A 22,495-nucleotide genomic window follows, 5' to 3' on the forward strand; every position below is an offset into this window, starting at 1 on the left:
CGATGCTGCTAAAAGCAATAATCAGTCTTTACACCGGAACCTGGGTAGGGGTGAAATTCACAACGAATGCAGCTACTAAAAAGATCCCAACAGACCGAGTGCTGAATCAAGGCTGCGTACTGGCGCCCCTTCTTTTTAATTTATACACGGCGGACCTTGGTAAAACATTATCCAAGGCCAACCTTCTATCTCCTAAAATAGCCTCGACTAGATTATTATTATTTTTTTTTAATTGTATTTATTGATTTTTAAAGCAAGGCGAACAATCAATGGTACAGAGTCATTGAAAGCGAAGGAAACATATAAACCCCACAACATCCCCCTGCCCCCTCACCCCCCCTGGTGGAACACTAGCATTATTACAGTACACTTTGGACAACAAGCTGCATTTGGTAGTACATAATAATAAAGAATGTTTTTAGGCAAAGTCCATCCTTCAGGTCTGCACAGTTGTTAGCAGGAAGTCCACACCCATTTAAAGGTATCTGTTGGAATCTACTAATGGGCTCATAATAGGGCAGGATGCGTCAAAGGGGTCCAAAAGTCTTTTGGGCGAGAGGATTCCGGCAGCTCCTCCTCGTATGTCTGAAGCTGAGTTTTACAAAACACCAGGTCACGGAGCCACTTCTTCACAGTGGGTGACGCTTTGGCTCCCCAGCATTGCGCAACCGCCCTTTTGGCAAGCAAAGTGGAAACTGCAACAATTCGCCTGTTGCAGGGCTTAAGGCGCTTGACATACCCCAGTAGGCAAAGCTCAGGAGAGCAATCCACAGGCTCCAGCACAACATCAGATAGAATGGCCACCACTGCCGTCTAGAAAGCAAACACACTCCCACACATCCAGGCGACGTGGAGAAAATCTGCATCCGCTGCTCCACATCTCACACAATTAGAGGTTTCCATTAGACCAGATTTATATAGCTGCAAGGGGGAATAATAGACTTGATGTAGGAACTTAAAATGTATAATTCGTAGATTAAAATTGGCCGTGAGGCGGCCAGTAAGCTGGCAACACGCAGTCCAGACCTCCGGCGCGATAGGAGTACCCAGCGCCTTCTGCCAGCGCGAGCAAGAGGGGTGTACCTCTATGTCTCGTTCGCGCAGAGAGGCATTGTAAAGTCTTGTAACTCATTTCTTTCGGCTCGCAAAGTGGTGGGCTCAGCAGGGTAACCCGGATACGCCACGCGGATAGCCTGATAAACCCGAACATATGTAAAGTTAAACATGAAGCCCTGCTCGGAACCGCTCTGCGCCTCTTTTAACGTTTTAAATCTACCCTCCACATATAGATCACCCAGCCGATGGATGCCAGCCGCAGCCAATGCTCGCAGGGCAGGCGCCTCCCGAGCCGCCGAGATTTCAGGGTGGGAAAGTAACGGCAATAGTGGTGCATACAGATGGGACAGCTGCGCTCTTGTCGCAAGCATTCGCCAGGCCCACGCCGTACACTGGGTGGGGTTAATCTCGGTCCGCGGGCCACCCGATCCCCCCGAAAGTGTCACCGCCTGCAGTGGCACAGGGAGCACAGCATCTGCCTTTATAGCCACATGTGGCTGATACCTCGGCGGGAAATGCCAGTAATGCGCGAACTGCGCCTGGGCGCACAGATAGTAGATACGAAGGTATGGAGCCTCAAAACCTCCTCTTTCAAAGGGCTGCATCAACAGGTCCCATCGGCACCTTGGTTTCCTACCGTCCCACACAAATGTGAGCAACACAGACTGGAGGAAGCAGAATCGCGCTATATTCAGTTTGATAGGAATGTTAATGAAGAAATACAACAATTTAGGTAAAAACACCATTTTCACCACCGCAATCCTGTCTGCCAGAGAGAGGGGCAGGGGGGTCCATCGTGCACCCTGTTCAGAAATACGGGTCACCGTGCGGCCTTAATTTTCAGAGATCACGATGTTGGGATCTCTATGTCCCCAAACACCCAGATACCTCACAGGGTCAGTTGTCCACGTCAGTGGAAAATCCAGCTCCACCTCTTTGGTGAACGCGGTTAGGGTAAACACCACTGACTTGGACCAATTTATCCCCAGGCCAGAGAAGCGCTCAAATTGGACATATTCCCGAAGTAGTGCAGAGAGGTGGACCTCAGCCTCCCCGACATATAGCAACATGTCATCTGCATAGAGAGAGACAATCAAGGGCCGTGGTCGGAACCGCAGAGCAGCTGCAGCATGCCGTTGCCGCAGCTTACAGGCGAGGGGTTCCAGTGCTAAGGCAAAAAGCGTAGGCGACAGCGGGCAGCCCTGCCTCGTGCCTCCTCCGATAGAAAACAATGAGGACACCCACCCATTAACTCGCACCCTGGCGACTGGGTCACTGTACAGCACCCGGAGGCACTGCAGGAAAATCAAGGCTGCGTACTGGCGCCCCTCCTTTTTAATTTATACACGGCGGACCTTGGTAAAACATTATCCAAGGCCAACCTTCTATCTCCTAAAGTTGGCTCGACTAGATTATTTTTAATGCAGTACGCGGACGATATGGTGCTATTGGACCACACCAAAATAAGCATGCAAAGATTACTGGATGCAATTAACAGATACAACAATATTAACGACCTAAGGGCAAACGCGGGAAAGAGAAAGGTAGTAATATTTGGTAAGTATGCCAATAAACTCAGACAACATTGGAGACTGGGCATCTTGAAAATAACAACAACGACCAAATATAACTAACTGGGGGTTTGGCTCACTAGCAATGGGAAGCACACGGCACACATCGCTTCCATTGAAACAAAAGCTATGGCAGTGACGTACGCCCTATGTAAACTGAACTCCAAACTAAGCGGCCCATCCACTAAATCCATTAGAAAGGTCATATGTGCCAAGCTGCTACCCTCACTCACATACAGCCAACTAGCATTCCCGGGGGCTTTTAGTAACACCTTGGAACAAGCCAATTGTCGAGCGTTTAAACAAATTTTTCAGATACCAACTTATGCCCGGAATGCACTGGTACGATTGGAATTTGGGGCTAAATAAACAAACTCACGAGCATTGGGCCTCGATCGTGCGGTTTTACCGAAGGGCATGTGCGGCCCCACCGCACACAATTAAAGCGACCGTAAAAACTATTTTTGTGAATGGAAACAACTCGTGGTCCAAAGGCTTGCACACTGCCTGCTCTGAATTGCACCTCAACATGACCAACTGGCAGGATTTTATTCATCAGCCCGGTAACTTAAAATCGATTTTAAAAAAACAAGTTACATTACTCTCTAAGTAAGAGGACATGAAGGAACTGGAGCTCTCCAGCAGCAACATCAGGATACTTGCCAGCTCCTACGAAGACCGCATAAGGCAGCCATACCTTGATGACGCTTTAAACAAGTCAATTTTAAAGCAAATCTTAGCAGTAAGACTCATGGTGCTGCCGATAAAAGACATTAACATGCGCTGGAAATCTCTAGAGGTAGTCAGTACTTGCAGACTCGGCCAACAGTACAAGGAATCCATGGTTTGCATATGCCACTGCTTGGCGGAGGCACGTCGCACTTTACTAAAACCATTGTTATTAAAATACGGTACATGCACATGCCAAGATGCAATGAAACTTTTTTTCAACTTGGACATTCCAATGGAACTGGCAAGATTTGCGAAATTTGCACACAAGGCGAAAGAACTTTTAGGCAGCACCTTGCACGTCATACTTTACTGAAATCTCCGTGGCTAAAGTACCGAACACGAAACCTTTTTTGGACCCATACAGATGAGTGAAAATCTGCACTTTAGTGAAAAACTCTAAGTCAACACCTTAATCAGGGATTAGAACTAATTGAAGGCTTTGACAGTTGACCTTTTGCACTGCTTTTATATGTTGTATCGCCAAACGTAATATTTTAGATCTATTTTATTTATGTATTAGAATGGCACACTTTAACGGTTAAATACGTACCTATTATAACTGAAGTAATTAAGTGCTGGAATATCCCTGCTTGATCTCCATTGTAACAATTTTAATTAATTGAGACAATAAAATGTATTCATTCACATTCATTACTTGAGTTAATGATATCACTCAATTTAAATAAATGAGGAATTCTTAAAAGTTCGGTCGGACCAAAAATATCGAAATCAACCTTGTCCCAAATTATACCATCAGGTATAGGAACTGCTGAAATGTTCACGGATAACAAGTCTCTTTGTTCTTGATGAGATTATTGGTGTGGTTTTAAAATTAAATTCACCTTTTGGGGTGCAGAGATTTGTTGAAGGTATTTTCTGTTAACAAGCATGCTAAAAACTATTACTAAGCCTAACCGGAAAAGAAAGAAAGGTATTCCGGTAATTTCCATAGTTCTACTCATGGTGATACCAGGTAAGTATTTTTAAGAAAGTTCAGAAAGTCTTTAACTTGCTGCTTGCGTGATTTTTGGGCTGGCATCATTTCAGGTTCACTTGGATCCAAAGAAAACGTATCAAAGTTTATGAAGTAGCCAGAAGCAGTTTGATCAATTGTTGGTATTGCATCAGGATTTGTGGAAATCGTAGTTTGCTCTTGTTGAGGCATGTTGATATACACATCTGTATTTGGTCGAATTGAAATTTGCTTTCACTTTGACTCTGAATTTGAACTTCAGGTTCAAGAGGAACGAGTTCCATAGCCTTATTGCATAGTCCATCATTTCGAGCAGGGGACTCTTTGAATGTGACGAGTCTTTCCGGTTGAACTTCTTGAATTGTAGCGGAAGGAGGCGCCTGCCACTTTGGAGTCCACGTGTCCTACTACTTCGTATCGCCCACATAGTGTGGTTTGATTAGGTCGATTGAGACACATCTTTTCTCCTTTTTTCCGGCAAGAGGTGGTAGAAGTACAATTCTTGTTCCTTCAACTGCTAGGACCTGTACAGACTTTCTGTATGATGGCCCAAATTCTTTCCTGTCCGCTATTTTCTCTCTGACCAGATCCCCGACTTTTGGGATCCAGACTGGTCCTGCCATGACGGATTTAACTTCCCCAGTGGCGTTCTGCTTCAGATGGACATTGCTTTGTTGTGTCCTGGATTAATTTAGATCTTGTAAAATGGCTAAACGATCATGGATGTCAAAAGGCTTCTTATCCGCCGCTGTGCCTTCACAATCAAGATCAGGTACCCACATTCTTGTCTCATTTAGAACCTCATATTGAGTGACCCCCCCTAGAGGGAGCATTATTTAATGCTCGCTGCACTCCATACAGATGTTTTACGCAGCTCTCACCCATGCCTAATACTCTAGCTGTTAAAGACTGCATTAAGTATTGTTTTTTCCTCTCCACAACCGAATTTCCCTCGGGATGGTATGGAGAGGAGTAGCGCAACGCTACACCCAATTCTCGCATGGCCTCCTTGTAAGCCTGAGAGCTAAACGCAGGGCCCTGGTCAGAATGTAATGAGCCAATTGCGTATATCCCTATGAAGCCTCGCAAATCTTTTATAACAGTTCGAGCGTCAGCCGAGCATTGGGGCCACACCCATAGGAATCTTGAGCAGGAATCCACTGCAACCATGATATATCTGTAAGCCCCAATCTGGGGCCGCAGTGGTCCAAGTAAACACACGCTAGTGGTTTGTCAAATATTAATAATGGTGTCTGTGCTGGGGTTGTTATGGTGGAACCTTTCATCTGCTGCCAGATGTCGCATTTCAAGACATAGTCTTTAGTCTGCTTTGTTAATCCAGGCCACCAATATCGTTGTTTCAATACAGAAACAGTCGCCGTAACTCCTGCATGTGCAGAACCTATCCCTTCGTGTGCTCTCTAACCCCCTTTCCAGGAATCTGAGCAAATGGAATGTTATTGGCATCAAACTTGTAGGAGTACTAGAGTGGAAACCTTTTTGGTACTACTTTGCTGTTTTTGCATGAAGCAATGACAGCCACCATAATCTCACCGTATATTCTCGTTTTAGAATGAGTGATTGCAGCTACGGAAGCTGTGCTTACAGCCCTCTTTGCGGCTTCATCAGCCAATGAATTCCCTTCAACGTGAACGTCATCATGCTGATGACTCAGTGTATGTATCACATGAGGTCTCGGTAGTTCGGTTTTCAACTCCACTATCTGTTCCCATAGCATTTTGTGCTTAATTGTGCCACCATTTGCATCTTTGAACCTGTTTTGAATCCAGTGCTGCAAATATTCATTATATGACTGCACACAGTAAAAGGAAACGCACACAATTAGTGTGGGGAATTCTCGATCCGTATTTACTAGTGCCAGTATCAAGGCTTTTAACTCTGCCAGCTGTGCCGTGCCGTCTCCTAGAGATTGCGTTTTTGTGCAACTTGGGTGGAACTTTCCATCCCACATGTGACCTTTAACGATTGCGCATGCTGCGCTATATTGTTGCTTACTTCCTATGGCCGGTTGAGCAGATCCGTCAGTGTAAATTATATATTCATACTGATCTAGAGGCATTATTTTGTTTAGTAGAGGATATTCTTGTTCGTATTGCAGAAATGCTTGTGTCTTTAGATTTGGGTCGTACCTGTATTCTACATCTGTTGCAGTGAGAGAATTAGCCCATTGTATCCATCTCGGATGTAAGGCTTTAGCGTTAGGAACGATTGCTTTTGTCGCAGCCTCTAAGGCAGGAACTGGAGTCACTACTGTTATTCGCTTCCCCTGTGCCAGTGCTCTTTCTCTCACTTTAGCAGTGTGTACTGCTGGCAGTATCTTTTCTGTAGATGCGAAGCGCATCTCACCATTTGTTTACAAATGTGATTCATATGCAATTGGTACTGTTTCACCATCATTATATGTCACACAGGTGTACCCTGATTGACACGCAACTATACGGATCACCAGGATGCGTACATTTACGAGTGTCTGTAAGTGTTTGGAAGCTATCATGTCAGCTTATAAGGAACAAAGTGTATCTGTGTGTTCCTGTGTCCATTGTCTTACTGAAAAAGGTTTTATTAAGTTGTAGGAAGGTTTTACTCTTTCTGTGTAATCCAAAATGTATGTTCTACCAAAATTTAAGAATCCCAGTATTGATTGTAAATTTTTAAATGATTTTGGAGGTTGGAGCAGCGTGCATTTTCCCCAAAAAGTGGCTGCCAGGCTTTTTCCTGCACTTGACGGCTCATATCCTAAAAACAGGACACTGAGGTGGGCAATTTTTGATTTTTTAAAGTTGAATTTGTAGCCCTCAGATGCAAATTCCAAAATTATGCTATTCACTTTGTTCAAGTGCTCCTCTAGGTCATCGTCTGTCAGATAAATATCATCCACATAGGACAATGCCTCTTCATCCAAATGTTGAAGTAACTCAGTTACTCTAGCCGAAAACAACCCCGGGCTGTTCTTATACACTTGGGGGAGTCGACAAAATTGCGGCTGGAACCCTAGCACTGAGAATGGTGTTAGATACCTGCTTCCAGGCGCTATATTTTGGCCGAAAGATCCATTTGAGATATCAAGTGTTGTTTTATATTTTTTCCGCACAATGTTATTCATTAATGCGGCACAGTGTGCATTTTGGACTGCAAATGTCTTAGTGCAAGTTTTTAGATGTCTATAATCTAAAACTAAGCGATATGAATTGTCAGGTTTCATGAACAGAAACAAAATATTATTCATTGATGAGGTGCAATTTTCGATCACCGCTTGGTATTCAAGTTGATCTAAAATCTCCCTGACCTGTTTTTTAGCTTCTTGCTTTATTGGATACTGCCTCTGTGCAGTTGGAGTATTTTTTAAAGGTATTATGTGGTGGGTTGAATCCTCATCCCATCCAACATGGTTTTTGTATAATGCTGGCGCTTAGGCTACTGCCCACTTCTGCGCGTATGTGTGTTTTAAGGGCCTGGGAATATGGTCTGAGAATGCTGGTAAAATGACTGTTTCCCCTTTAAAGCAATCCATGCCGAATTCTGTCGGCCAATCTCGTTCAGCTAACAAAATATCATAGCCAAACGTTAGTTTCTCCCAAAAGAGACCTCTCACTGTTCTACACTTGTCCCCCTCCATTTGGAGCGTTATTTCATATACTTATGTGGGATACTTACTGTTAGACTTGGCATCTTTTGGCATGTTTCCCCTGAGTTTTTGCTTTCTGACCTCCCGGTTTTGACTCTGTTTTTGCTTGCGTACTGTTTCTGCGCACTTTTCTCACTGCTGATCAGTGGTACAGTGCAAGTGCTCCTGTGGTAAATTGTGTTATGGATTGGTGTTTCCATGATTGGATATTTGATTTACTTGTTAGTCCCTAGTAAAGTGCACTGGGTGTGCCAGGGCATGTGAATCAAAGGCTACTAGTGGGTCTGCAGCACTGATTGTGCCACCCACGCCCTGAAAAGGTAACTCAGACCCGCCATTGCAGAGTCTGCTCTGGCCAAGTCAACATGGCAATTACAAACTGTGCGCACACACTTGCCAATCCCTCACCTTCCCTTTTCTTACATGTCAGCCACCCCTAAGGTAGGCCCAAGGTACCCCTGTGGGCCGGGTGCAGTGTATGTGAAAGGTAGGACATGCCCTGGTGTGTGTCACATGTCCTGATGGCGAGTTACTGCCAATTTCGTTTTTCGCTATTGCAAGGCTACCTGTTCCCCATAGGACAGAATGGGGAGTTTGTTTATAACATCTTATGAACATAACTGGCCCGGGAAAATAGGTAGGAAAATGAAGTTTAGTATGCCTGAACTCAGAATCTAAAGATGCATCTTTTAGTGAAGGTGATTTTTACATTGTGTTTGCAAATACCACTTTTTAGAAAGTAGGTATTTTCTTGCTCAGTCATCCAGTGTGCCTCTGCTGGAATGATTGCCTGTCTGGGTTTTGGATGACAGAAGGCTGGGGTGCAGGAGTGGCTCAATATAGTCTAGGTGGTTCAGAAAAGGGCTGAATAGACCTGGGCTGCAATTGGGGAAGGGAAGGGGAGGAGATTTCCTTGCACCTCAAAGGGCCTGGTCTGCCTCTGACCATGCCGTCTCCACCTCCTGCTAGGAAGTCACACCAGAGAAGGCAGAACTGGGTTTGGCTGGGCACAGACACTCTCTGCCTTAGAGATCAAAGGATTTTGAGATATAAATATTGGGGCCCAGAACTCTGAACTTTAGAACTCTTTTAGACCAAGAAGACTGCCAAGAAGAAGAGCTGGAGATGCTTTGAGGAGAAACTACCACTTTGCAGTGTGCTTTGCTGTGTTGGCCTGCAGTGGCTGCTTCTGTCGTGGGCAGTGAAAGGACTAGATTGAAATTTCTGCAATCTACTTTTGTGAGTTTCTCCAAGGGCTTGAGGTAGAGCTTGCCCCCTTTTCAAGATGTCTCAGGAACAGCAAAGACTGTAAGTTCTTCTGCCCTCAGCACTGGGGACTGTGTGTTTTGTGCTGCAACAGAAGAAAAAGCAACCTGATGCCATCTACGAAGCCGCTGCCGACTCCGTGTCCTGAAGGCACCGCAGAGGGCACCGCCACAGCGCCACACTGCGACCCTGGTCTCACCAACGATGCCTGCTGACGCCGCTGCTCACAACGTGACCTGTGAGCCCCACATTCCGCACTGCCTCGCTTAATGACGACACCTTGGTATCCCCGACGAAGCGATCCACGCTGAAATCAATGCCGCTGCTTGCACAGTAGTTTGAGTGCACTGCCCCTAAAGTTACACGATGTACCGCTCTCATCCCACACCGCAGCCTTGGTGTACCGACTCTGGCGCCATCGACTCCAGTAAGTCAGCCAACTACAGCACTTCAGCAACGACAACGCCGCTGCTTGCACAGCACCTGCCAGCACTGCGAGGAGCACTGCATTCACTTTGCACCGCGACCCTCGTCTCTTCAACGACGCCATCTGATGCTGCCACCGAGCCGCTGCTCGCACTGCGACTTGAGGGCACCACACGCCGCACCACTGCACTTCGCACCGCAGCACCCAACGCCTGCCGACGCCAGTGCTCCTGACTTCAACAGAGAGGAGTTCGATCTGCAACGCGTGTGACTTCGAGGGTCCCGACGACTTCTGCACGACCTCCGGAACCGACGCCTGCGGACGCCGTGCTTTCGGAAGCTCAATGAGAGGTCGCCGACGACCTGCATTTCTAAAAGGTACTGTTTGCGGGTCTTCCCTACACCGTAGCTGGCCCGGGACGCCGCAGTCAGCCAAAACTGTTTGGATATGTTTGCTCACGACACCGTGATAGCCCCAGCCGGAGCTATCGACATCAGGAATTGTTTTTCAAGCACATTTTGATAACTGAAGATTTTTAAGTACTGTATTGTGGATTTTTATCGTTTTTGGTCTTGTCTTAAGTATATAAACATATTGGATATTTTTCTAAACTGGTGTGGTTTCCTTTTGTAGTGTTTGGACTGTATTACTGTTGGTTATGTGCAAATACTTTACACACTGCCTCTAAGATAAGCCAGACTGCTCGAGCTACCAAGGGGGTGAGCAGGGGTTATTTTAGGAGTGTAACTCCCTTATCCTGACTAGAATGGTGGTTTCTGCCTGGCTTTGGCACATGCCCTAGCCTACCAAGAATCCCATTCCTAACACTTACCCTAGTATCGGGTGTTTCTACCGTGATATAATCATTGAAGTCTGCTATCACCAGAAATTCCAAGAGGTTCTGGCGAGCTATTGTTACCTCTGCCACATTGTCTAGCATCGTCAGAGCCCATTCCCCGTTCAGTAGTCGAGTCCTCAAAATTCTGGGCGTGGCGGATCTTTAGACCTGCAACCTTCTTTTTGAACTGTGGCTTTTGCTTTGGTTTCTCTTCTTTTTTAGAAGTGTAATCTTGAGCGTGCTGCTTGTCTCTGGACTTTGTACGCTCTTCTTGTCTGTCTGACTGTCCTTCCCTCTCTGAGGTTTTTGAAGAGCCCTGAAAGGAACAAGAGGAACGTGTATCAGTATCCGGATACCTGTCAGGTTTCCTAATATTATCTCTATTCCTAATGTTATACCTCTTCTCGGAGGGCTCCTGTGGAGGAGATCTACTTCTGGATTGAGATTGGTTTCCTTTAAAGTTTTGTTGTTTTTTATTGTCCCACTTCTTCTTAGTTGAAGCAGGTATCTGCTTGGAGGTGTCCTTTTCAGGACTGCCCATCAGTTGTGGTTTTAAAGCTTTCCCACCCAAACTGTCTCTGCCTAATTCTGCATATGCAGTTTCAATTATTTTCGGTAGTTCGTGTTCCTGTTCTACAGGACTGAACTCCCTTTGGCATTGGCGGATAGCCACTGAAGCTGCTTCCCCTTTAATATTAGCTAATATTATGGCTGATACCTGGGCATACTTACCTAGTAACTTCATCTCTAAGTTCAGAGCAGGGTCTGCTCCGTACTCGTTTTTAATTTGTCTCAATACGTCAGGTATTACTGCTAATGACGGAATACCATAAGTTCATGTATAAATGGCAGCAAAGACTGTACCCCAATTGGTACAATCTTCTATATGTGGTGTTATCCCCATGGGCAAGCAGATTGTTAACATTCTGTGTTTTTCACACGGGGTAGTGTTCGGGAATACTGCCTCTAGCTGTGTTATTTTCTGAGCTACCCAGAATGGCATTTGTTCACGTTTTGTGGGCATTTTACCCATCACTGTGTGTAATGTTTGTGGTGTGATTTTAGTTGCTGTACTCTGAGCTTGAGTTCCATTTGTTGCAACCATTGCTGGTTGGACTGTAAGAGTCCTCATGACGAATTGTGCCAAGTTTCTGTAGATTTTTATCAATTCTTTGTGTTGTGTGAGGAAGTCTCTTGGTGGCATTGTGTCAATTTCAGGATGTGGGTGTAGGCCGCTAATATCGGCCATGTTGCCCCTTCTCTTCTGAGCGGGCCGAGTCTCACTCTTCTTCTTATGTGGGGTAGCGCACCTTTAAACCAGTATAAGTGTTCCTGGTACGTGAGCGGAACCTTAATGTCCTCAAACGGACAGTATTCCGCTGGTGCATCTCCTTCTGTGTGAGAGTGAAATGTTTTGTTCTTGCATTTGCTGCTGGGAATGTAACCCACAAATAAAATAACTATGTTCTGTATGATTCTTGCACCTCAATCATGAATACTACTATACCACCCCTAGGTGTTAAACCATGCTCTAACAGTTTTAGGGCGACTGTATTGCTAAACTTTTCTGCAATGTGTATTGCATCTGCATCTTTTTCTCCGGCTGAGATGTGTACATCTTATATTACGTTATCTCTGTCCCCAGTCATTTTTGTAAAGAAGAGTGTGGTATTCCACACTGGAGCATGTTGCTATGTGCAATGTGCAGAGAATGTGTCATGCTAGAATCTCATCTATGTCATGGATTGCTGTATATGCAATAGTTCTGTAAATGTTCAGTTACAGAAATGACTGCTGGTTGATGGATGGGATCTTTTCTTGTGGAATAAACTTTTTGCATTTACATGCCTGAGTACTGGATTTATTTAAAGAAGAATCTTACACTGGCGTAGTCGGCTCAGGAACCTACAAGAGAGGATCTCAACAAAGAATTCTGGATTTTTGTGGACTTATTTATTTTATTCAAAAGGAGAAGGAACCAGACGTATTTCTGCTGTTCACCCACATCTAATTTAGCTGATTTATATTTGGAGAAGCTTACGCTGCGTTATCAGCGTGTTACTTCTTTCGAATCCTGGATTGAAATTGAGTCTACGCAGCTTGTGATATCTGAAAACTTTGGGAAATCTATGTGCGAAGTGTTTGTGTTTGATCTATACATCATCCCATGCTGAGAACTTTATCACATTGACAAGCAACACGCGTAAATTGAGTCTTCTTTACCTGACTTTGAGGGATGTTAAAATTCGCCGAGTTAATTGGATGCGTCTGCAACGTTAATTTTGCCTTGTTGCCATCCCTGTTCTGCACGTGTTTGATGTGAACACTTGACGCCAGCCGTGCTAGTGTTGCTGTGAATGATTTGGCATCGTCGCTACTCATCGCTGCCCAAGTGTGAAAACTCGCCGTATTAATTGGATGTGTCTGCAAGGTGGATTTTGCTGCTCACGTTTAATGTGAAATACTTGACTCCACCTATGCTAATGTTATTGTCAATACTTGACAACATCGTTACACAGGTGTGAAAAGTCTATGTATTAAGCCAATACGTCTCTGCAACATTACTTTTGCCTCGCGTTGGTATACGTTCAAAAAAAAAAAGAAAACATTGAAAAACAAACATTCGTTGCCAAGGTATTGACGTGCTACCAGCCTACCTCGAGATCGACGCTCCTCTCGTTCGACATTGTTGGCAGCGTCATTCTTCTCATCACTATTACGTCTCACCGGATCTCGTCATCACCTACACGTTGACTCAGTGTGCGTGGTGGCCATCTTGCGTGTAGTTACCTAGCAACGGGTAGCGTTATTGTAGCGCGATTAAGAAATAATACGCACATAAGGGAAAAAGAGATAAAGAAACGTGTTTTGGCGAATAACAAGTACGAGACTGGAATAGTGTTTCACCATGTAGACATGAAGATTTGGGAGTAAATTTGTTTTTATCTTTACGTTTTCTTTTCCATAGTTGTGAGACTTTATATTATATTTGTTATATAGTCCAGATTGAAACTGACAGTCATTAATATTTATTTATTGTATGTTAATAGAGACGCTTACGAGTCATTTTGGAAAATAGTGTTCTATTTACATTTCTGTTAACTTTACTTTGAAAATGAAATTTATTATAAAATATTGTAGATACACAATTTAAAAAAAAAAAATTAACAGGTGAAATGTTTATGTAAATAATATTTCTACCTAATTGAAAATTGTGTATTATACATATCATTGGCTTACATTGATTGGGTGAAAATTTGTAAGCATGCAAAACGTTACAGCAGCTCCATTTTTTCTCTGGTGTCCTGGTTCGCCTCCCATAAAATGGAAAAAATGGAAAGTTGTTTTCGAGAGATATGCTAGTCGGCGGACCCTCTTTAAGTGCTGAAAGGAAGTCATTGTTGTTACTGCACTGTTTAGGATCTGAAGGTCAGGATGTATTTGATCATTTACCTGAGCTTTCAGCTGCGGAAACTGGTAGGCTAAACGATTATGAGGTTTGCATTAAAAAACTTGACAAGCATTATCTTCCCAAAGTCAGCACTATCCCTGAAAGATACCAGTTCGCAAAAAGGATGCAATCAGCTGATGAAACAATTCAGGATTATATAACTCAGTTAAGAAAACTTGCTTCCTCGTGTAAATTTGAAGGTCTAACTGATGAACGCATTAGAGATCAGTTCATGTTTGGTTTTACTATTGAAAAAATTAGGGAAGAACTATGGTTAAGAGACGAACCAACTCTTGAAGAAGTGCTAACTGTTGCCAAACGTATTGAACACTCTTTAAAATGTGTTGCTGTCATAAAGAAGGATTTGGAAAAGGGACCAAGGTTGAAATAGTTAAAGTTAAATCAGAAAGTAGTGACATAGCGGGAAAAAGCAATTCTGAGAAAATGTGGTCTGAAAGAAAATGCTATAGATGCGGTAAGGCTGGACATCTGGCTAATGATAAAAGATGTCCAGCTCTCAATCAAACATGTTCCAAATGCAAGTTAAAAGGGCATTTTACAGCCTTATGCAAAACGAAACGTAAACCCAAGGTGAAAGAAATTGAAATATATCAAGGGGAGTTCTGTGAATCCAATCCTGAAGATCATGTCTGTGGGCAGATTGTGGTACAGGTTGAAAACAAAAGCAGTAACAAATCCTGTCCTTGTGATAATATCTTGGTGGAAGGAGAACAAACTAGGGTCCTGTTTGATTCTGGGGCAAAAATAACCATCATCTCGAATGAATTTTATAACTCTAAGCTTAAGGGCAGGATTACGTTAATGAAACCTGATATCATTCCTTTGGCATATGGAGGGGAACCGATTAAGCTACATGGATATTTTTCTGGTTTGGTAGAATATAAAGATAGATTGATATCTCAGAAAATTTACGTGTCAAAGCGTGGAGATAGCATCATTAGCTGGATTCATCAGGGCGATTTGGGAGTGTTTCTTGATCCCAATGTTAAGGGACAGGATTCAATCTGTGGATAAAGATGTGGATGATACGTATGTACACAATCTAAAGACAGAGTTTCCAAATGTATTTAAGGAAACTTTAGGTTGTCTAAAGGGGTATCAACACAAAATTCAACTAAAAGGTGATGCGGTTCCCGTGTGTTGTAAAGTGAGAAGTGTACCACTTTCTGTGAGGGAAGACATGAAAAAAGAAATACAAATGTTAAGTAGTTCTGGGATTATAGAGGAAGTTGAGGGATCTGAATGGTTGGCTCCTGTCGTCGCAGCACGCAAACCCAATGGGAATTTGCGTCTATGCATCGACTTGAGGCAACTTAATAAGTGTGTGGTAGTGGATAGGTATCCATTGCTGAACATTACTGAATTGTTGACGCTACTTGATGGGCCAAAAGTTTTCAGCACAATAGACCTTACTTCGGCGTACCATCAAATAGAGCTAGAAGAGGCATCCCGGGATTATACATCCTTTATTACGCCCTTTGGCACCTTTAGGTTTAGGAGAATGCCTTTTGGATTGGTGTCCGCTTCTTCAGTTTTCCAACGTGTAATGGAAAAGGTGTTAAAAGATCTTCCAGGGGTATGTGTATACCAGGATGACATTTTGGTGTTTGCAAAAGATGATATGGAACATGGCATTAGATTGAGATCAGTTCTGAAGAATTTGTGTAAATACAATCTTACAGTTAAGGTGGAGAAGTGCAAGTTTAAATCCAACACTATTAATTATCTAGGTCATAACATTTCAGGAGAAGGTGTGAAACCAAAACTTGATTTGATCGAAACCATTTCTAAGATGTGTTCCCCTACAGACAAAACTGAATTGATGAAATTCTTAGGTATGATTGAATATTACGCTAAGTTTGTGATGGGTTTTGCAGTAGCAACAGTAAATATGAGGCAGCTCTTGCGTAAAGGTGAAGAGTTTGTATGGTCTGATCGGTGTGAAGATGAGTTTGTGGCTATTAAAAAAAAGCTTAGTTAAGCTCCTTCGCTAAAAAGTTTTAATCCCGTGAGTAAATCCATTCTTGTGACTGATTCGAGTGAGAAAGGGCTTGGAGCAGTTTTGAAGCAGTGCGGCCCTGATGGCATGCGAACCATCATGTTTCTGTCAAAAAGTCTCAGAGATCCAAAAACACGATATTCGGTCGTAGAAAGGGAAGCGTTAGCAGTCTTTTGGGCAATAAAAAAATTAAAGAAATTCTTGTGGATTTTGGATTTTGAGGTTCATACAGATCATACACCTCTGATTGAAATATTCAGCAAGAAAGGTTTAGATCTTGTTTCTGGAAGAATAACCAAATGGATAATTGGTTTGCAGGAATATAGTTTTGGGATAAAATATATTCCTGGGTTTAAAAATGGAGTTGCAGATGTTCTTTCACGCCTAGTTCCTAATAGTTGTGTGCAGGAAGACAGTCCGGAAGATGATGAGGATGATGAAATAGTTTGTTTAGTAGATCATGACATAATTTCTGAAGAAAGATGGTTGAAGGAATTAGAGTGTGATGCGACTCTGGGTGAAGTGATAACCTTGTTAAAAAAGGGGTGGAACTCTAGTAAAGATGGGTCAGAAGGTACCAGATCTTTTTGGGAGGTACGAAACGAATTGTCAGTAGATAGTGGCTTGTTGTTTCGAGGGACAAGATTGATTCCTCCCACCAGTCTCAGAAAAGAGTTAATTGATTTGGTGCATGTGGCTCACTCAGGTTTGTCCAAGAGTAAGGAAAGACTTCGCATGTCTTATTGGTGGCCTGGAATGGACAGAATGAGTGAGCGAATAATAAGAGATTGTGTTTCTTGTGCCATCAGTGATAAGAATAAGTGTACTCATGTGCAACCTATCGTGTTGAGAAAACGTCCAAGTGGTCCGTGGGAAGAGATTGCTTTGGATATTGTTGGTCCTATACAAGGAAAAGAATCACAAATGTACATATTGGTGGTCATAGACATGTTCTCAAGGTGGCCTGAGGTTTTCTTTTTATCTACAATTAATACTAGTGGTGTGATTGAGTGTTTGAAGAGTTTGTTTGCAAGTGAGGGCCTGCCAATGTCAATTTTATCTGATAATGGTGTTCAACTGGTTTCTAGGGAAATGGAGCAATTTTTGTCCACTAGAGGGATTATTCACAAGACCTCTGCTCTTTATCATCCGGAGGCCAATGGGATGGTGGAGAGATTTAATAAAGTTATTAAAGAGACCATTGCATTGGCTAAAGGAGTGGGAACAGATTGGAGAAGAGAAGTTATTGGTAAAATTGAGGAGTACAGATTAACTCCACATGCAACAACTGGGAAGACTCCGTTCTTGCTGTTTCGTGGTAGAGTGCCCAATACTTGTGTTGAACCGTATTGGGTTAACAAGTATGAATTATCAAAAGGAAAGGAGAGAGTGTGTGATGGGGAACATATGCTAAGAGTGGAGGATGAAAAGGCAAAATTGAGAAAAGCATAATTTGATGTTAAACATGCTGTAAAGAAAACTAAAGTAAATGTAGGTGATTGGGTCAGGATTAAATGTCCTGGTTTGTTGGGAAGTTCATCTAAATTCATGAAACCCATTAAGGTGATCAAAACGTTTAACAATGCAATTCAAACGCAGGACCATCATATTTGGAATTTAAATAGAGTGTTTGTGTGTAGTGGTGAGCTGAAACAAGGCAAGGGGATAGTTTCTGCTAAAGAAAGTTCTTCTTCTCATCAGACTAAGGGAGATGTGGAAAGGGATTTAAAGTGTACTAGGACATCTTCCAGAGTGGTTAAAAGACCAAGTTATCTTGCTGATTTTGTTGAAGTTATTGTTTGATTTTACATGTACAAATATGTTTTTCTTTTGAGGAAGGGAGATGTGTGGTATTCCACACTGGAGCATGTTGCTAGGTGCAATGTGCAGAGAATGTGTCATGCTAGAATCTCATCTATGTCATGGATTGTTGTATATGCAATAGTTCTGTAAATGTTCAGTTACAGAAATGACTGCTGGTTGATGGATGGGATCTTTTCCTGTGGAATAAACTTCTTGCATTTACATGCCTGAGTACTGGATTTATTTAAAGAAGAATCTTACAAAGAGCTTTTCAAGGGAACTAAGATAAGGTGTTGATGCAGAATTTAGGGGCAATGTGTCCAATAAATAGGATTTTTCGCCTACTCAGCTGTGGCGGAGTTTGTGCCCACCCACTCCAGACGTCTCTGTTTTTTGTTTTTTTTTAGTACTGGTCTCTGAGAATAGCACAACTCTATTGTTAAATAAGTACCCAACCAACGTTGGCGGTGCCATGTCATGTAGTTCCTACATAATCTATACAGGATCTGTGCGTTTGGATAACATAAACTGTGGGATTGGTGGCAGACTGATTCTGTGCACCCCCACCGGGTATGTGAGCCTGTCTGTATCAGCTAGCTCACAGTGCCACTAGAATCTCCTCTTATCTGGGAGAGAATAGTTCTTGGCAACTTCAGAACATGACAACCCTGATTCCTCAGAATCGTGGAAACAATATACTACCTTTCGCTCAGTCCCTCGTGCTCACTTAGTTTGTCTCAGAGATACACAGAATAAATAGGCTGGGCTTTTTCAATAAGAATTTATTGAACAGTTGTTATTCTAGTGTAGAATAGATAAGCTGCAACAACCATTAGACAATAGCAGAGATATATGATTAGATACATGATAAGAAGTACTATGAAAGTAAAAGGATGGTACAGTTCTACCATCTTGCAGTAATCATGAATATATGCAAGTACATAAAATACATGATAAAAAGTGCGTACTCCTACGATGCCTCCCTAACGAGATGTACCTAAATGTACCTAACATCTGTGTAGGTGTTATGCCAAGATTCCCTCTAGGATTTAGTCAACACCATTACCTGAGAATGAGAGAATATGGGACTCCATCCTGGTCTCAAGTTGGACACCCTGCGCGGGATGTTAGACCGCTGCGAGCTGGAGTGTCTACATGCAGGAACCTCAGCGTCTCTGGTCAGTGTGTCAGCCGGGAAGGATCAGTCTCCTCTGTTGTCCTAAGCAAGATGTGATGTATATATAGCCATAGGTCTCCCCAAGGGTCATACCTTGCTGTGTTACTGTGTCGGTCTAAAGGATGACATCGGCCTGAACTTTATACAGAGATATTATACAGTAGATGTTAGTCCTGCTGTGCTTCCAAGAAACCTCATGCATAATGTATGAGATTCCAACTCGGGAAAAACCTGCTTTTTGAATGGTGTTGTATCTAGGTAAAAGGTCAGTCCCTGAGAACCGTTATGTATGTAATGCAGGGAAGAATATGGGGGAAAGGTTGCAATGTTACCTGCGCCTATATAGGGTACCTTTAGTTTCGGTCGGCTTATTGACTGCAGTGTGTTTCGGGTAACCCAGCTATTTAAAGTTATGCAAAGAAGAGAGTAGTTCTGGAGACATGTGGACTACATTACATGCTTTGTTTGCACAGGATTTCTAGGTGCAAACTGGCATTCTCAATTTTCTTGAGCCAGTTCTTTAGCAGGATTCTACTCCCTACTGGTGTTAATGGCTGCTAGAGAGAGCACTGCACAGAAATATGAAAACTAGCAAAGTTTCATTCTGACCTTGCCATAGACGTAAATGCCAGCGCAAAGTATATTCAGTCCTCAGTAACGCTTCTGCCCGTGCAGAGCTCTGATGGAGCTTTAAAATAGATAAACACTAAAAGGCATCTAATGAATGAGCTGAGACAAGGGACGTGAATTTACGACAACGGGTTTAAGTGTCACATGCCGCGTTCTGCATTTAGCCATCACTAGCAGTGTAGTTACCTAAATGATTTGAGAGGGTCATATGCACAAGCTCACTAGTGCAAGCTAAAAGCAGTATTTGCGGAAAAAATAGGTCAGAACTTTTCAGAACCTCTTTTAAAAGAAATTGTGTGATTTCAACTTCTATTATACCGTCCCCGTTTGTTGTTGTGGCTGTTGGAATGGCTTCAGAGCTTAGTAACTTAGTGCTGAAGGGTCTGCATTAGACTATGAAAGTATGACTGCAGGTCGTGACCATATTTTAAATATGAGATATATATATGTATATACAGATTGTGTATATTTAGTATATATCCCTTGTACTAATAATAAGGAAACTGAACAGGTTGAGCTGATTTGGAGGAGAATCTATTAAGTTTTGCTTCTATTCTATTTCTGGTTTACAGCAGATACTTAGCGTAGGGACGCTTCCAGCCATGTCCTCAATAGAGATAGCTTTCACTGCAACACACATGTAAAAAGTCTTGGTTCGTGTTAGCTCTCACTGCACAGAATGAGGACAGTTTCCTAAAAGTTAAGCAAATGCACACTGAAGTGTAACTTGTTCAAAAGAGGCACTCCAGACCAGAGGAAACATTTATATAATAAATGCTTGTAATTTTGAAGAGTAGTTTAACAATAACTTTATTCCTTTGTATTAGATTTCCTAAATATTACATTGTAGGATAACACACTACGGGTAATGTAGAGACAAGAACATAGCAGTTCAAAAGTGCTAATTTATAAAAATGTTAAATTGAACTTGGCTCTGATGATGTCTGAGTTCTTCGAGTGCTTAGGAAAATTAGGGTCAAATTGATGCTAAATAAATGTTAAAATTTTCGAGATATGATCATTAGTAAGATAAATACATTTTATAAATTGAAAAACGTACATAGTGGTTGCAATGAAAATATGGCCTTGACTCAGCCCTCCTGGAACTAGATTGGACACCACAGGTCTGATCTAGGTCCAAGAACAAAGAAAATGATTGACCCGCTTTATGGTGCATCTTGCAGTGTCAATAAACATGTAACTAAAAGAAGAAGACCATATCTCACTGGATTGTAACTTACTTCAGGGACCGTCACAATGCAACTACTAAGACTGGCTAAAGGAAGTATTGCAAATTCTATTAGGGACAGAGCAGACATCACTGTTTCCTTGGGGAATAGTACCTCACTGAATAACATTACCAAGGGGTGTAGCACAGACACGATGGAGGATAAGGACACCATAGAAGAGACCAGAGTAGGGATCAATGTTATTCTTGTCGACCCAAGAGTTTTACAGGAGAAACAGCATTACATGAGGAATGCTTCAGAGGAGAATGCCATTTTTCCACCTAAGGTAGGAGATAAAGTGATCGATTTCTTAATTTTAATACAGATGCGCCGCACCAATTTGATGGGGAGATACCGCCTCTGCAAAATGATTTGCAACAGTGTATTTTTCAATGAAAGGAATTTAATTACAAGTATCTGAGCTCAGGGTAGAAATGGATAACAGAGCGCTAACTGTAGTGGTGAGCATTAAACTAGGCCCCCAAAAAGAGAGATTATTGTAGTGCCAGCTTCAGAACAACACATGTCTATGGCTGAAGAAATAGATTTTACCCTAAACATTTGGGCCCCAATGTCAAATGCCTTTAGGACTAACAAAGAACTAAGGATATTACATTTCCATTGGGACTTGTATATGTGTTGAGAGATGATGAATTATGGTACAAGACTGCAGTTTTGATAAACTCGAAGGGAATATGGCTTTACAGATGACTAAAAACACGTTTCTAGAACTAGTGAACTAGTGAACTAAGAGGTTTGAAAAAAGCCACAAAATTGAGGCAGGATTATTTAAAACATAACCCCCATAAGTGAGACTTGAAAAAAGAGGATTGTTGAAAACATGATCTCCCCATAAAGTGAAACCTAAGGAAAATACTCAGTTACGTTTTGCTCGTCAGGACAGACTGTCACCTCCAGCAGAGAAGGGAATAAAACTGTTGATTTAGTCTCTCTTAACCAGGGTATCATTAAACAATATCACTAGCCCATTAAACAATATCACTAGCCCATGTAATAGTCCTATTATTCAACTGCCAATGGGCAATACAGGACATAAAAGATTTATGCCAAATTAACAAACTTTTAAAAAAAATATTTTGCCAGATACAAAAAGCAAAGAAATCACAACAAAATCAGTTACAGTCATGCAGTAACATACATATGTTGGTCGTGCGACATACAGTCCCGTGGCGCAACCCTTTAGGGCGTCTTGAAGAAACAATTTCTGTCCGTTCACATGTCCCCATTTTAGTAGCACAGGGTTCCTCCCCTTGTTGGCCAAATTAACAAACTTGTGGTTCCTTTAGCGCTTGTCATGCCTGACACCGATACTATATTATCTTCAATACTTGTAGAGGCAGATTATTTTTCTCTCCTCCGCATTTTTTAGAATTAAAGTCCATCCACAGAGTAAGTTCCTCTTTGCCTTCACCCTAAAAATATATAGTACACTTCCTTCACTGAGAGCCCCAAGGTCAATGCACAGGCATTAAAGAGAGACTTGGACCACCTATACCTGGAAGGTGGTGGTGTTGTCTTTCACTATGCTGATGACTTCCTTGGGGCATCTCGATCACTTGAGGCCTGTGAAAAAGACACTGTAGCTCTGCTGAACAAACTTCAGGAGAGAGGACACAAAGCCTCAATATCAAAATGCCAGTAAAAAGAGGCGACTT

The sequence above is a fragment of the Triturus cristatus genome, chromosome 2_2 (assembly GCF_964204655.1).
Source record: "Triturus cristatus chromosome 2_2, aTriCri1.1, whole genome shotgun sequence".
Classification (NCBI taxonomy): domain Eukaryota; kingdom Metazoa; phylum Chordata; class Amphibia; order Caudata; family Salamandridae; genus Triturus; species Triturus cristatus.